At 40.9% G+C, this 14,779-nt stretch overlaps 1 protein-coding gene across 6 annotated transcripts in view; it reads right to left on the bottom strand.

Annotated features, from left to right (window-relative positions):
* LOC132405461 (CXXC-type zinc finger protein 5-like) overlaps positions 1-13,656 on the bottom strand; it is a 29,201-nt gene extending 15,545 nt beyond the window's left edge. The window contains exons 1-2 of one of the 6 annotated variants that reach the window (XM_059990286.1): positions 13,540-13,620; positions 13,370-13,431 (exon numbers count right to left, since the gene is read on the bottom strand). The gene's annotated coding sequence lies outside the window, so the exon portion shown is untranslated. Of the gene's footprint in view, positions 1-9,427; positions 9,501-12,354; positions 12,708-13,369; positions 13,432-13,539 lie in introns of those variants that run through there. The other 5 variants (XM_059990289.1, XM_059990288.1, XM_059990292.1 and 2 more) reach the window with 5 other exon arrangements.
* Positions 13,657-14,779: the final 1,123 nt, after the last annotated feature.

The raw sequence follows: 14,779 nt of genomic DNA, 5'->3' as shown, positions 1-14,779 counted from the left end.
CAAGTTTGATAGGCATTTTGAATATTTTACCTAGAAGGAAATTATAATTATCCCAGGTAAAGAAATTGACACTGGGCAAGCCATTCCACAGAATCCTGCTGAGGAACTTCAGATACAAGAGCCAGAGTGATTGTTAAACAGTGTTTTCAGGGCCTGATATTGAAAGGGTCATCTTTGATCTCAATTTCTTATGTAGTGGAATCTAGCTAATTGGGCCATGTGTTGATCAGGGCAGCCGCTTATTTAGGACAATCAAAGAACCAAAACTAATTGAGAAAATTGCCAGGATTCCCTTTGTTTATTTGGGACACTATGCCACTTAATTGATACAGGAGACTGTTGCCGATCAGTTTCTATTAGTGTTAGTTGTGAGTACTTGTGTGGCCCTCAGATACCACACTGTGCTTAGAGCAAACAGTTTTTAAATGGTGTTTGAATGTTTGTGACTTTTGTTATTCATAGTTAGCAAGAAGTAAGCAAATTCAGAACTGTTTTGTTCACTATGGTTTCAAGCATTCAGGCGGAGATATGAAAAATGGCTGGGAGTAAAAAATGAAGCAATTTCACTAATTCAGCTATAGGAACTATGAAGAATTTGAAGGTGCTAACAATCATCTTGAATGTTACAATTAAACTGAAGATTTGGACGATGCAATCGCCAAAAGGATTGGATGAAGGCAGTTCACTATCTGCTGTAGATGTCTGTGCTGATCTTGTTCATTTACAGTCAATCAAAAGAACACATCAACGTACACTGAACTCCTTTGTCAATAACAATTTGGATCTAATATATCACTTTCTGGTCCTGTAGTGTAGGGGTAGTGTTCTAATTTGTTCTATATGTCATTTAAATACAAAACTTGTTACTCAGTTGAAGTTGGTTTGTGTGGTTATACCTTTTTAACTACTTCCATGCAATTCTGGCTTCTTGGGGCAGCCATTTTAATGAATACACTTGGTGATTTAGTAGTGTCAGCTATCTATTGTCTACTTCTAAAATTCAGCTTGGAAGCAAAGTTCAATCAGAACAAATATTACATATGCGCACTTATCCCAAGCAATGGAGGATACATTTCAATCTCATTGTCTCCAAAAGAAGATCAAAAAAGCTGTCTTCAAGGACTGACAGTGAAAGGATAATCTCTGATCAAAATTTCTCATATTGTAGACATGTAGGATTGTTGAAAACCACAATTTCAAAAGGAAAGAGGACAAATACCAGCAAAAACACTCTACAACTTGGTTGATTCCATCTTTACATAATTATATCTTGCTATTTTATCTAAAAAGTAATAATTGTGTGAAGAGGGCATGGCTCAATACAGGGTTATTTCATTTTAGATCCTTGACAGAAATGCCTCAGCTGTCTCATTTGGCAGGTAATGGGCATAAAGATCTGGACAAAATCTCAGCATATATTATCACATACCTTTCTAATTTAAAGAGTAGAAAGTCAAGCTAAATTTTAACTCCTGATTGCTATTTCATGCTCTTTGGTTGAAGCCAGCATTGGGTTTGGCATAATATTCCGTGTCTAAATGGAATCAACCAACATCTGCAACCTAGAAACAGACACAACCCTTTGTACAAAATGGGTGGATCCACTCCCAGGAGGAGCCATTTGAGCATAAGCTCATTCACAGCCACTTTAACTTCTGCTTCAAAATCCAGCTTCATTTATCAATCTTGGAAGCAAACTTCAACAAGAACAATTATTACATATGCATGTTTATCACAAGCAATGAAGGATATATTTCAATCTCATCATCTCCAAAAGAAGTTCAAAAAAGTTGTCTGTGTCTATTTTAAACTTCAACAATAACTTAGACCTCTATTGTTATGGAAGAATATAGGGTCATAGAATCATACAGAATCAAAATGCTATGTTTTTCTGGCCACCTTATCCAAGGCAACCATTAAGAACCCATCTATAGTAATTCCATTTTATTCACCCATGTCCATTATCAGTTCAATTTGGTTTTCATAGACATTAGAAACAAGGTTATTATGCAATATTTAATACTTCTATAATTAAGCATATATTGCTGCTTATACAGGATATGATATGCATATATCTTTGTGGATTCAGATGGATATTAAACATTTTATATATATATGAAACAAATGAGGGTATCTTCATTTCTTGTTTCATAATTAAATCAATGACACAGAGGTTGGATCTGGAAAAAAGAGAAGCTATTGAACAATGAATCTCAGAGTTAGGTCATTTATACCATGTCTCAAGGATGAAAACCTCTGCAAGAGAAACAAATTCTCTTCTACTAGCCAGCAAAACTTTTTTGCTTGATGCTGGTTTCATCTATATCAGGGGTCCCTAAATTTTTTGGGTCACCGCTCCCTTGGTTTCCAGACCAGGTCCCCAACAACCCCCTTTCCCTTTCCGGCCTTTACAAAACAACTATAAAGAATTTTGATTTACGATGCACAGTGAAAGATTCCTGCCGCTGCCTGTAAGGAGATTTTATGTTCTCCCCTGACTACATGGCTTTCCTCTGGGTGCTCCAGCTTCCTCCCACATTCCAGAGACATGCCAGTTAGCAGGTTAATTAGTCATTGTAAATTGTCCTGTGATTAAGCGAAGGTTAAGTCAGGGTTTGCTGGGCGAGCTGTCAAAGGGCCGAAGTGCCTGTTTTGCACTGTACCTCAATAAATAAACAAAACATAGGAACGGCAAATTCATTGCAGTGACAAATAATTGCAAACATGTTCAAATCTATTTAAAGCTACAAATACAATTATCTCTTGATTTAATTACAGTAAATACAATTTTCATCAACAATTTTAGAGGATACTAGTAGTCCAACTATTCACTACTTCGTTGCTCTTTCATCTTGCAATGTGATGGATGGGCTTGGTACAGTGATATCAAGCTGAACGTCACTCAGAAGGAGTCTCAGATCCCCAGATTCAGTCATTTGGAGTCTGTTTTGTTGCTTTTAAAGAAGTTAGGCGACTGTACTAAAACCGTGCTCCACGAAATTTGATGTTGGAAAGGCAATAAAGAACATCTTGAATTTTTTACCGCAGCACAGGATAGTGTTCAGAGATTTCTTTCTACAACCAAAAGTCTCGATATGATTTTTTTTAACCTCAGCTTCAGCTCAGAGCCATTTTGTAATGAGATCAGCTCTTCCTCCATCCTTCCTGTTAATTCATCAGGAATGGATTTGTTACCCGATCTGGAATTTGGATTGAGAGAAGATCCTGAAATCTCTCTGACATGTCTTTCTGCAGCTCACCCAGTTGGGTGCAGTATACTTGAAGATTATCATCTGGCATTTTTAATTTATCTTCCAACTCAAAGAGGTTCAGGAATTGACCTTGATAAGATTCACTATATTTTCTTTGCAACTGGAGATTGAGTTCACTAAACTTTGCAAGGAATTCTGACAAATAATCAATGTTATGCCTAAAAAAACACGAAATGCTGGTAGAACTCAGCAGGCCAGACTGCATCAATGGGTGGAGGTAATAACGACGTTTTGGGCCGAAACCCTTCATCAGGAGGCCTAATATTCTTAAGCTAACTACTGAATGAAGCATTTGAATTTCAAAGAATTTTATCACAATTTTAAAAAAGCACATAAACATGTCTCAGATAGTTTCCTTTTGAGAGCCAAATGACTCCTGTGTGCAAGAGCAAGCATTCAAGCTGGTCAGCATTCTCAATACAAAGCTCTCAAAATAGTCAGGAATTGAGAGCATATGATTTGACTTTATTTACCGCTGTGATAACAGTATTTGATGATTTATGCAGGGTGTTTGCGACAAGATGTTGTCTACGTGAAAGGTAAATATTTTAGGTCCAGTTTTTTTTTCAAGGAAGTAATAACCCCACGGTGGTGTCCTGTCATTGCTGGTGCCCCATCAGGCTACAAGCAAGAACATTGATGAGCACAGTGTCCTTCTCTTTGGCTTCTTTAACAACCCAAAATATTGACTCCTCCTTCATACCTGTTTCTAATCCCTTTGCAATACTTGAACCATGCCTTCATCTTTTATGAAGCAAACCTAAGAAAGGAGCAAAATTGACTCATCCAACTGCACAGCAAATTCCATTGTCCTAAGTATGTTGCACAATATGTCTTCCACATTCTCAACATTTCATCTGTTTAGGGTTGTCACTGAGTGAAATCAATTTAATTATTAGGTCTGGAGATTTATGCAAATCTGTACTCAGAACCTCCCTTACTGCTGGCAGAATCAGTACTTCTCCAATCGTACGATGCTTTCCAGATTTAGCAATGAGCAATGAAATGGTGTATGAAGCACATAAACTGTCACTGTTAGTTGTGAAGTGCTGGCAAACATATTTTGAAGTGTTTTCCATTTCTGAAAGTTTTCATGAAGTGACTGAAAATAAAGCAGAGTGTATTCTCTTCAAATGCTCAGGAAGCCTGGGCGGCTTCATTGCCTCCTTTGAAAAATCCTTTTCACACAATAGGCACATTGGCTGCTGTTGGTTGCATGATTTCTGGTGTAATCAATATTTCAGATACTCCACACTTCTTTTTTGTCCAGTCTGCTTCTGGCATTTTTATTACGGATTGACAACCAAGGTCTATCACCTACTGCTTAAGTCCATCCTCAAGTGCTGCAGTCAATAAAGAGGAAAGTTATGATGTCATCTCAGCTCAAGTAAAATCTGACTCTCTGCCTGAAGGCACATAGGTGGGGCAGCTATCTCCCGTTTGCACCACGGGCCAGAGAAATGTGCTCGAGACCATTCGAAAGGGTAGATCTTAAGCTTTATCCCAATGAACGCCAAACCCTAATTCAAGATCAAGGATCTCATCATGAACTACTACGGGAACTTCAGACTGAGAGTCATTTCTGGAGCTATGACATCAGGCTGGCATAGGCTGGAGAAGGGGATTATAACTGGGTGCACAATCTCCATTATTCTCTTAGCCCTTGCCATGAATATGATAGCCAAGGTAGAGCGTAGAGGCCTAGTGTTCAGCAGCCCCTGATCACAGCCTTTATGGATGACATCATTGTCATGACAACATCAGTTCCTGGCAGCAGGTGGATCCTCCAGGCCTGGAAAAGCTCATCACATGGGCAAGGATGAGCTTCAAACCAGCTAAACCCAGGTCCATGGTGTTGAAGAAGGGCAAAGTGATGGACAAGTTTCATTTCACTACAATTCCATCTATCACCGAGAAGCCAGTCAAGAGCTTGGGGAAGGTCTTCGACTATAGCCTCAGAGATGCAGCTGCCGTCCAATCAACTTCCAAGGAGCTTGAGAGCTGGCTCACCACGGTGGACGAGTCAGGTTTACCTGGAAGATTCAAAGCCTGGATTTACCAGCATGGCATCCTACCCCGAATCCTACGGCTGCTACTGGTATATGAGGTGCCTGTGACAACTGTGGATTTACTGGAGAGAAAGGTCAGTAACTACCTTCGAAGGTGGCTGGGCCTACCTCATAGTCTGAGCTGCACAGCACTGTACGGAAGGTGCAATAAACTGCGGCTTCCCTTCAGCAGCCTGGATGAGGAGTTCAGGGTTTCCCGCACAGGGATTCCGAGGACCTTAATGTGGCAGCAGCAGGCTTCCAGGTACGGACGGGAAGGAAGTGGAAGGCACAGGAAGGGCTGGTGGTAGCAGAGTCTCGGCTGAGACACAGGGCTCTGGAGGGGACAGTGTCAACTGGGCGAGCAAGGCTGGGCTCCATTTCACAACCTCACTATGACAGATGCCAACTAGTCCTGGAGGAAGTGCGGTCGGGCATCGGAGGAGAGGAATAGCAGGATAGCGGACATGCGGCAGCAGGGAGCATGGACAAGGTGGGAAGGTGCACTGGAGGAGGAAAATCCTCCTGGTCTGACATCTGGCAGGCAGAACCCCAGCATATTAAATTTATGATCCAGGCTGTCTATGATGTCTTGCCAAGCCCTGCAAACCTGCATGTCTGCGGCAAGAGCGATACACCAGCATGTCCTCTCTGTCCAGGAAGAGGATCACTGGAGTGCATCCTTAGCAGCTGCCCTAAAGCCTTGGGGGATGGTCACTACACATGATGGTCACTCCTTTGTCAGAGCCGGAGCACAGCCCTTACGTCAGCCCCGACCATCATCGTCATCGGGCCTGCTTAGCGCCGCAGCAGATTGGCAGCTTCAAGTTCACCCGGGGAGGCAGCTGAGGTTTCCCGACCAAATAGCAACAACTTCACTGAGGCCAGATGTAGTCCTTTCTTTAGTCTCCTCGAAGCAGGTTGTCCTCATCGAGTTGACAGTTCCCTGGGAGGGCCACATTGAGGAGGCAAACTAGCGGAAGCGGGCCAAGTACCAGGAGCTGAAGGAGCAGTGCTGGAGGCAAGGCTGGGAGGCTCGCTGCGAGCGCATTGAAGCGGGGTGCAGGGGTTTACCGGTCACTCACTCTGCAGAGTCTACACCCTACTTGGCAGCACTGGGGAAAGCGATCAGGACCATCAGAGAGGCCGCTAAGAGAGCCTCCAGATCAGGAGGGGTGGTCCGTGGGCCAAGGCTGCTAGGACACAAGCCAGGGTCTGATCAACCCCGGTTGGGTCACCTGGGCAAGGGTGTATGATGTTGAAAGACCCAAAACACCCGACAACTACAGTTTACATCACTGATGATTTGTCCTAGTGCATCCGCAGGATGTATCTCAGAATCACAGGAATTGCATCACTGCGTGCCTGGAATATGGGAATCATTCTAGCTAATGCTGTACTACAATAGCGAACGGCAATAATGCATGGGCTGGGCCTAGAAATAACACGGTTTCTTCAATCCAGGTCATAATATGCCAAAGTGCAGAAGTGTCATATTGCTTTTCAACAACTATCATGCACTTCGAGCAAAGTCTAAGAGAACAGTGGGTTAGAAAGTGATGAGATGATTACGTGATCATTGTAATCAATTATGAGGCTCAAATTCTGGTGCTTAGTCTTAAGTTTAACTTAAGTTAAACCTGTAATTCCTCAGCTGCCCCCCTTGCTACTGTGCGCTCCCCACCACCCACTTTATTTTTACCGTCCCCTTGGAAACTCCCACCACCCCCAGGGGAGGGATGATATCATCCACCATGGGAACCACTTGTCTATGTTCATCACAAATTCCTTTGATTAAAAACATTAAGCTAAAGGAAACTCAGGGAAAATCTAACAAACAGAAAACATTTTAAAATAAAATAATTAATACAGGATATTTATAAGTACAATAGCCCTGTAAAATCTTTCAGTTATTATCAAGGCAGTGAAAGCCCCAATGATGCAAATTCAACGGCATCCAAAAATGATGTTAGGATCATAACGCATACCAGCTTTGAAAGTTAGCCTGTAACTCTAAATGAGCAGATCAGGTACCAGAAGATGTTTGGGCAACACAGAAAGGAGTAGACTCCATGATTTTTTGATGTTGTATTACAGGCCATGACAAAGAAGGCGGAACTGAGGAGATACAATCAGAATGGATTGAGAACAGGTGACCTTGGGAGATCAATGCCAGGAGCCAAGTGCTGAGGACCTGGTTGCAAGAGTTGAGTGTTTGATGACAATTTGGTGAAGGTCAGCAATGGAGCTACAGATGTAGTACAAAATGCACTCCATGTCCCAGATGATACTCACACCATGATCATCCATGTACAGCCACTGAGAATTATGATTCTCACTTGACATTCAGAAAGTCCCATCAGAATCTCTCTGATCTTTACTGTCCATGTGAAACGTACTATCAAACAGAATAGATGAAACAAAGATTATGGATACATTTAAGGGGAAGCTGGACATGAACATGAGGGGAAAGGGAACAGAAGGTTGCACTGATGAGGAAAGTTCAGAAGAAACTCATCAACTCTGGAGTGGACTGGTTGTGCTATGCTTGTGCCTATGTAATCATACGCATGAAGACTTGCACTTCACAATCATGCCAGCCACATCACCCAAATACATTGTGTGATACTTACTAACAGATTTCCTTAACCCTTGCGCAATATGGTTGAATGGAGACATCAGCAACAAACCAAAGGCTTATCTGCCAGTCATGACCACCATTGAAGAGATGGTGCCAGCTATCACTGGAAACCCTCCTGTTGAAATCATAGCATCTTCTTCCGATAGCCTCCTCCTGGTAACCCCCTAGCTGTCAAATCTGATTTGTCAATTGGTTGGTGCATGCTCACTGCCCTCCGCCCTCTTGAACTTTTTATGCTCCCTCTCTGGCTCTCTGAGAGGGGACCACCTCCTGGCCAGAGACAGGAGTAAAATGACAGAGATGAAGATTCACCATCATCTGCTCCCAGTATAGATACTGACAACATGCATAACTTGGGAAGAGAGCAGAGGCCAATCTGTATATGGAAGACACTGAACATATTGGTCCACAGTCATCATAGGAGGCACAAACACTGGAGGGTGAAGTTGCACAGAGTTCAGCTGCAGGGGACTCAGATGATGACTTGAATTTGGCAGTTAATGGAAGGAAGCAGACAGGGAATACTTGGTACTCTGGAAAAAATGCCAAGGAGCCCAGTCTCAATGTCAGAAAGCTGGAAGAGACTGGATTCAAGTTGGCCCGGGTCTTGAGCAAGATTTTGAACTTGTTCATTAAATCACGGAAGTGCTGGCCAACTCCATCTGCAGTTTTGTGAGCCCAACTATGATGCAGTGCCTCACAGCTGATACTGCAACTTTTATTTCAGTGTTCACTTCATTTCAGAGTGGTGCTATGGAAGCTCAGTCTGCTGCCAAATAATATCTGGCTGCCACCATCGGAGCTGTGGTGTAAAGGGACTTGTAAGCAGGCAGTCTAGTGACCTTATTGCCATTGATTATAATACTGATGAGGCACTGCCCAGGGGAGCAAAACTGCCTCCCTGAGCCACATCCTTGTCTTAGGAAGACATCATTCATGCTCATATCCTTTGCCTTTCAACTATAGCCTATGCTACTACCTGTCAGAGCAATAAAACTCCACAAAAATTGGTTGATATAGCCCAGTCTATTACAAGCAAAGCCCACCCCATCATTGAACACATCTATAAGGCGTGCAGCTGTAAGAAAGTAGCATCCAGCATCATGGGCCCCCATCATCCAAGCAGGAGGTACAGGAGCCTTAGGTTCCACACCACCAGGTTCAGGAACAGTTATTACCTCATAGCCATCAGACTACTGAACCAGCATGGATAACTTATTCAGTCATTCTCCTCAATGCTGAACTACTCCACAACATATAGACCAGCTTTCATTGACTCTGCAGCTCATATTCTAAGGATTATCTATTCATTTTTAGTTTACTATTTGCACAATTTGCCCTCTTTTGCACACTGGATGTTTGTCAGTCTACGTTTTTTTTAATAAATTCTATTGCATTTCTTTATTTCTTTGTAATTGTCTGCAAGTAAATGAATCTCGCGGTAGTATGCGCTGACATATACTTACTTTGATAGTAAATTTCCTTTGTACTTTGTACTTTTAACCTTTGAAGAAGTAGAAATGCATAGCCAGGCTTTTAAGGTCCAGAGAAACTCTGTGTAATCTCTCACTGCCATTTCACTCTCCTCAACTGAAGTCTGCAATGTTCCACCAGCTTTATGGCAGCAACTGGCAGGTCACAGCATTAAAGCAAGGGACATAAAAAACCTCTAAGGGTTGCTTAGTTGAAATCTTTAAGTTTGGATTGCAATGTTCAATGTGCACTTGCTTTTATTTTTCACCGTCGTCAAGCTGTTTGAATGGGCAGTGATAAGGAGGCAAGGAGGACAAGAATCTGATAAATACGTGCACTTGAGTGAGTTCTTCATAGACAGCCATTTCACCGGTGGGTGGGGCAAGGCCAAAAGAAATCCTGCAAATGGCATAGGGCCAAAAGACTTGCAGTTAGCTGTCAGACCACCAGAACTTCACTTATTCCTGAACATCTCTAATATTCAGAAAGATAAATAACATTCAAAATAAAATGTCTATTCGCTAGAAATTAAAAAAATAAACATCACACACTAAATTAAACATCACAATTTTGCCAACACTGTAAGATAAAAATCAGGCATTTTAAAAAAAAACAAAATGTTTAATTGAAATTAAATTCAAACTGAATCTGAACGTCAGAGTCATAAACAGAGCTCTGCAACAAATTATGAATGGATCCTGATTCAGATTAGGGTCAAGGCTTTAAAAGTCCAAATGCTACTTCAGGCACAACACTGAGTTTCTTGTTGAAACTGTTGTTGTAGAAAGGCAAGAGCTTTTACATCTGGAAGTGCATTAGGGCACTCAGATAAGTATACCTTATCTTCTATGAACCATATATCTCTCCCATTAAAGATGTTGTTCCTTTTCATTCATGTACTGTGACACACAACTCAAAAATGCTTCACAATGCTGTCTTGCCTTCAATATAATCTACATAAACAGTCTGCCAAAACAGCTTTTTTGATTACTTATTTCCCCAAAATATCTTAAGAAGGTCAGAAAAGTGAGGAATTATCTCCTGTGATGCAAGGCTTCAAGTGTTTAGAAAAGTTTAAAACCTTACTCAGACTTCAGCAATGAATATGAGAAAAAGCATCAGCTCTGAATCCTACAAAAACAAGAAAGGTAAGAGGCTCTCTCTTATTTCTTCAGCTGCATGTACAACTAACCAGGTAGTAGAGGTCAGTGCAAAATGAATGGCAGTCAGTGGGAAAGATGTTGATGAAGTCACAGCAACCCCAACAGAATACAAAGCTAGACATCCTGTAAAATCAAGAGACAGATGCTGCAAGTTGCAGATCTATGGTTCACTTATATCTATGGTTGTTAAATAGTGTCATTTTCATAATTGTATATATTAGCAACGTATTTGATTTAACTTATGCTCCTAAAATTAAATTTGGAGCTGAATTATAAATGTCTCATTTCAGTTAGCCATTATTTGAACATGAGTATGTTAAACTCCCACATTTCTAAATCACATTCCATGGATGACACTCTCACATAATCCATCAATAAGCACTGGTCTACAGCAGCCAAAGCATAATATAGAACTACTCCAGATAACTCAACAACCAACGATCATTCATAGATGCAGAGAACTTTATTTTAATAAAAAGTTTAAATCAGTTTTCCACTATTGTGACCAGCACATTAAAATATCACCTTCATTTCTCTTGCCTCTGCATGCTCATCTCAGTAAATGGGAAATATTCATAGTTTGTAGACAAGGTAAAGTTAAACTTTCTTGATCAACCCCAATTTCCCTTTTTGTTGCAAACCATGGAAGGGAGAAGAGAATAGGGTGTTCAAGAGTTTGGTTAATCCTTTACTGGCAGACTTGTCAAGCTTTGAGGAAAATGTTTCCCTCAATATTACACTGCTTTAATACACCATTTCTCTATAGACTACAAGATTTCCTTTGTAAGAGAATATTATTTGTAGATATAGAATTCTGAACTGCAATTACTTTGATCACACACACACACACACACACACACACACACCTAATTGAATCCTATCCACAATATTTGTATTCCTTTCTGAAAGCAGTGACTCATTTTGAGGTTGAATCACATGAACTTCTACTGCACTCCAGCAGCACATTCATATAGCACCTTTCACTTGCCACCTAAATATCCACAAGGCACACAAACTGTTTAAAATGGAAAGATTTTTTATGGAAAGGGGTAAGTATTTGCAATGAACCACCAGAATCATGGAGCCTGACTCCTGCAGTAAACACAAAAGGTAACAGCTTTCCTTGCGTTTCCTCTGCTGCACAAACCACCAGGCAGTCGCGGAGGTCAATGCAAGATGAATCACACCACTGGGGGAAATGCCTGTGCAGTCACAGCAACCTCAATATTCAGGCACCCTACAAAATTTCTTATCTGGCATCCATACATATGCTTTTTGCAGAAGAAGTCATTGTACAGTTATCAGGAATGCAAATATTATCATTTAGTTTCCTATTCCACCCCAAAGTATCACTTTTATTGCTGCCTCAGTTGATAGAAGCCAAGTAAGCATAATGCAGTCCTACAGCAGATACCTACACAGTCAATTGATATTTAAACTAACCATCTCTCATACACCGAAAGTTTTCAAAATTCAGTACATTTTTAAAAAGTTTATTTATGAAATCTTACACTATGAATTATCAATAATTTTCAGCATGTCGTTGTCACAAATATATTATCCTGATGTCATTAAAATAATCAATCACATCTGATAGACTAATTAACTCTCCAGTAACTTATTTAATCACATTTAAACCTAAATATGCATTCATATCATGATGACATTGGATATCTGTTTTGAACTGAGCAGTTTTTATTAAACATTTCTGTACCGTTTGCCGTACAAAGCAGAAAAATATATGAATAAACACACACCTGCATTTCCTACCCCATTACCTGGCAGATATTAGCATTTTACCAATCGTTCCCCTAACGACTGTTCTGAGACATGGGGGTGATGTCATTCAGGACCCTATAAAGCCAATCAGAAATCCTCCCTCTTCCTATCCAAGAAATATATTCAACAACTCTGTTGTAAGGCACAAATATCCACATTATCTTCACAGTTCCTGCCATTTATTCCAAATTTTTGTTTTATTTAACTTCCCATAATCACTACGACTGTAATCTCGCGAACACTTCTTAATTCACACCAAAGGGTGTGCTTTAAAAGGTGGCATTGCCGTTTTACAGTTACTCAACAAAACGCAGCTTTGATCCAAAGCGCTATTCCCATTTATCAAACTGTCGTTAATATATTTACTCTGTAGCACTGAGCCATAACTGAAGTCCAACAATTAATAGATACTTGTCGTGTGTGTGTGTGTGTGTGTGGGGGGGGGGGGTGTCCCCTAGTGAATGTGGCTTAGAAAATAAAACATAGATTCATATTGTCAATGATAATAGCCATAACTTCTCGATTAATGGTCGCGTATCGTTCGAAAGAAAAGCATTGTTTAACAAAACACTCTAGTGACAAACATTGCTCTCCATAAACTGCAAAGGATAAAATGAAAAAAAAAGGAAGTGGAAAAGAAACAAATACACACGATTCGCTTTAAATTTGTAAACATGCCTTCGCCAATTTACAAACTACACGGGTCATACGGTAGGCAGCGTGGACTAATATCCATGCTACAAATTCGCATCAAATACTTTTGTGTGTTTTCCTTTTTTATATATAATTTGCACCAATGAACTGAACCCCGTATGTTAACTGCGACCAACACTACGATAATTCACTATCGGCACAAAACCAACTACTTTTCCTCCCCACCGGCCATCCAAAATATTGCAATTTTTTTGCCTCATATCCAGTACAGCACACTAAGATTTCGGTATGATAACATCTGCATATTTGCAAACACAGGCCCTTTTTCCCCGCACCTACCAAAGCCAGCTCCAGCGGAGGGAGGGATGTGCCTGTCCAGCCAGTGTCTATGAGCTGCAGCACTGAAGATCAAACAAACCCAAAGACACAGATCACAATCACACTTCAAAGCAGCAATAACAATCTCGTGTAAAACTGTGCTGTAAGGTAACTGTGTTGCAAAAACTCACTTAATAACACAAAGTGAGGGGCTACAACCTTCCGATTCCTGCAAGCCTTCCTCTACATCCCAGATCGCTCTGGAAGTACATGCAAACACATTTCATAGATTTTTGGAGCGCGCTACAAAAACCGAACTGGATCTAGGTGAACCGATGGCTTAACCTTTTGAACTAAAATATAACTCAACGCAACTGCTAATAAAATTTCGCACTTTTCCGGGCTCGCCTTTGAATATGACATTCAGCAATGTGTAGCCGTACTGAAATCGCCGTGAGAAGTTTCACAATAAATGGCCAGTTTTATTTTATATACACACTTCCCATATGAAAATGTCACTGGCGAATGTTCCTGTATTTTGTAGAGCTGCTTGTAATATTTGCAACATGTTGAAATGTGCGAATTCGCGCTCTGGGAAAGCATTTAACATTTATCAGATCCCCCCGTTAGACTACAGTCCATCTTTTCGGTGTGCTTCTTGGATTCGGCAGATTGCCAAGTGAAGTGTGTAGAAACGACACCGCCAGGGCGGCAGAGATTTTCCTTAATTTCATTTTTCCCCCATCCTGGCTAGCCGGAGACAGGCTGACATTGGTTGGAAAGTGGAGCAGCTCGTCAGGGACAATCAATGAGCATCGATCGGGCTGAGCTTCTGCAACCAGCAAACAACACATCAACACACAGTCACCACACACTGACTGCCTTAATCTTGTGTTTCACAGTCGGACTGTCGAATCCTCCCCCCCCCCCCCCCATACACACACATGCTCTGCATTCTCGCTTCAGTCTCCATATTTTCCCCCCGAACTAACTCCAGTTGCACATAATGTGCACGGTTTATTTTAAAAATAAAACCTCAAGCCCACTAAATTGAGGTTAGCTCGAGTGATCACATCTGAACCAATCGCACATCCACACATTTGGATTTAAGGGGGAATTAAGCAAAAGTCTCAAGTCCGGCACAAATGTGGAAAATTGATTCAACAAGCCTTGAGCATTATATTTAATATTAAAACTGATGACAGTAAGCGATAACTGAAGTTTATTTTAAATTTCCATTTCATAAAAATAGTGATTCAACACTAGATTTGCTTTTGAATTACGGTGATGTTTTATTGACTTTTTAGTGGATTCATACTTGGGTATAATATATCGTTTTCCCACGACTTTCTTGATAAAAAATTTTTGAACAAATTTGTCACCAGTCCGTACCAGACAGGCAGCATAACGCTGATTAAGTGCTTTTATTCA

Source organism: Hypanus sabinus, chromosome 15 (assembly GCF_030144855.1).
Source record: "Hypanus sabinus isolate sHypSab1 chromosome 15, sHypSab1.hap1, whole genome shotgun sequence".
Taxonomy (NCBI): domain Eukaryota; kingdom Metazoa; phylum Chordata; class Chondrichthyes; order Myliobatiformes; family Dasyatidae; genus Hypanus; species Hypanus sabinus.
The sequence above is the reverse complement of the archived record's forward strand: the minus strand, read 5'-3'. Positions and strand labels throughout refer to the sequence as shown.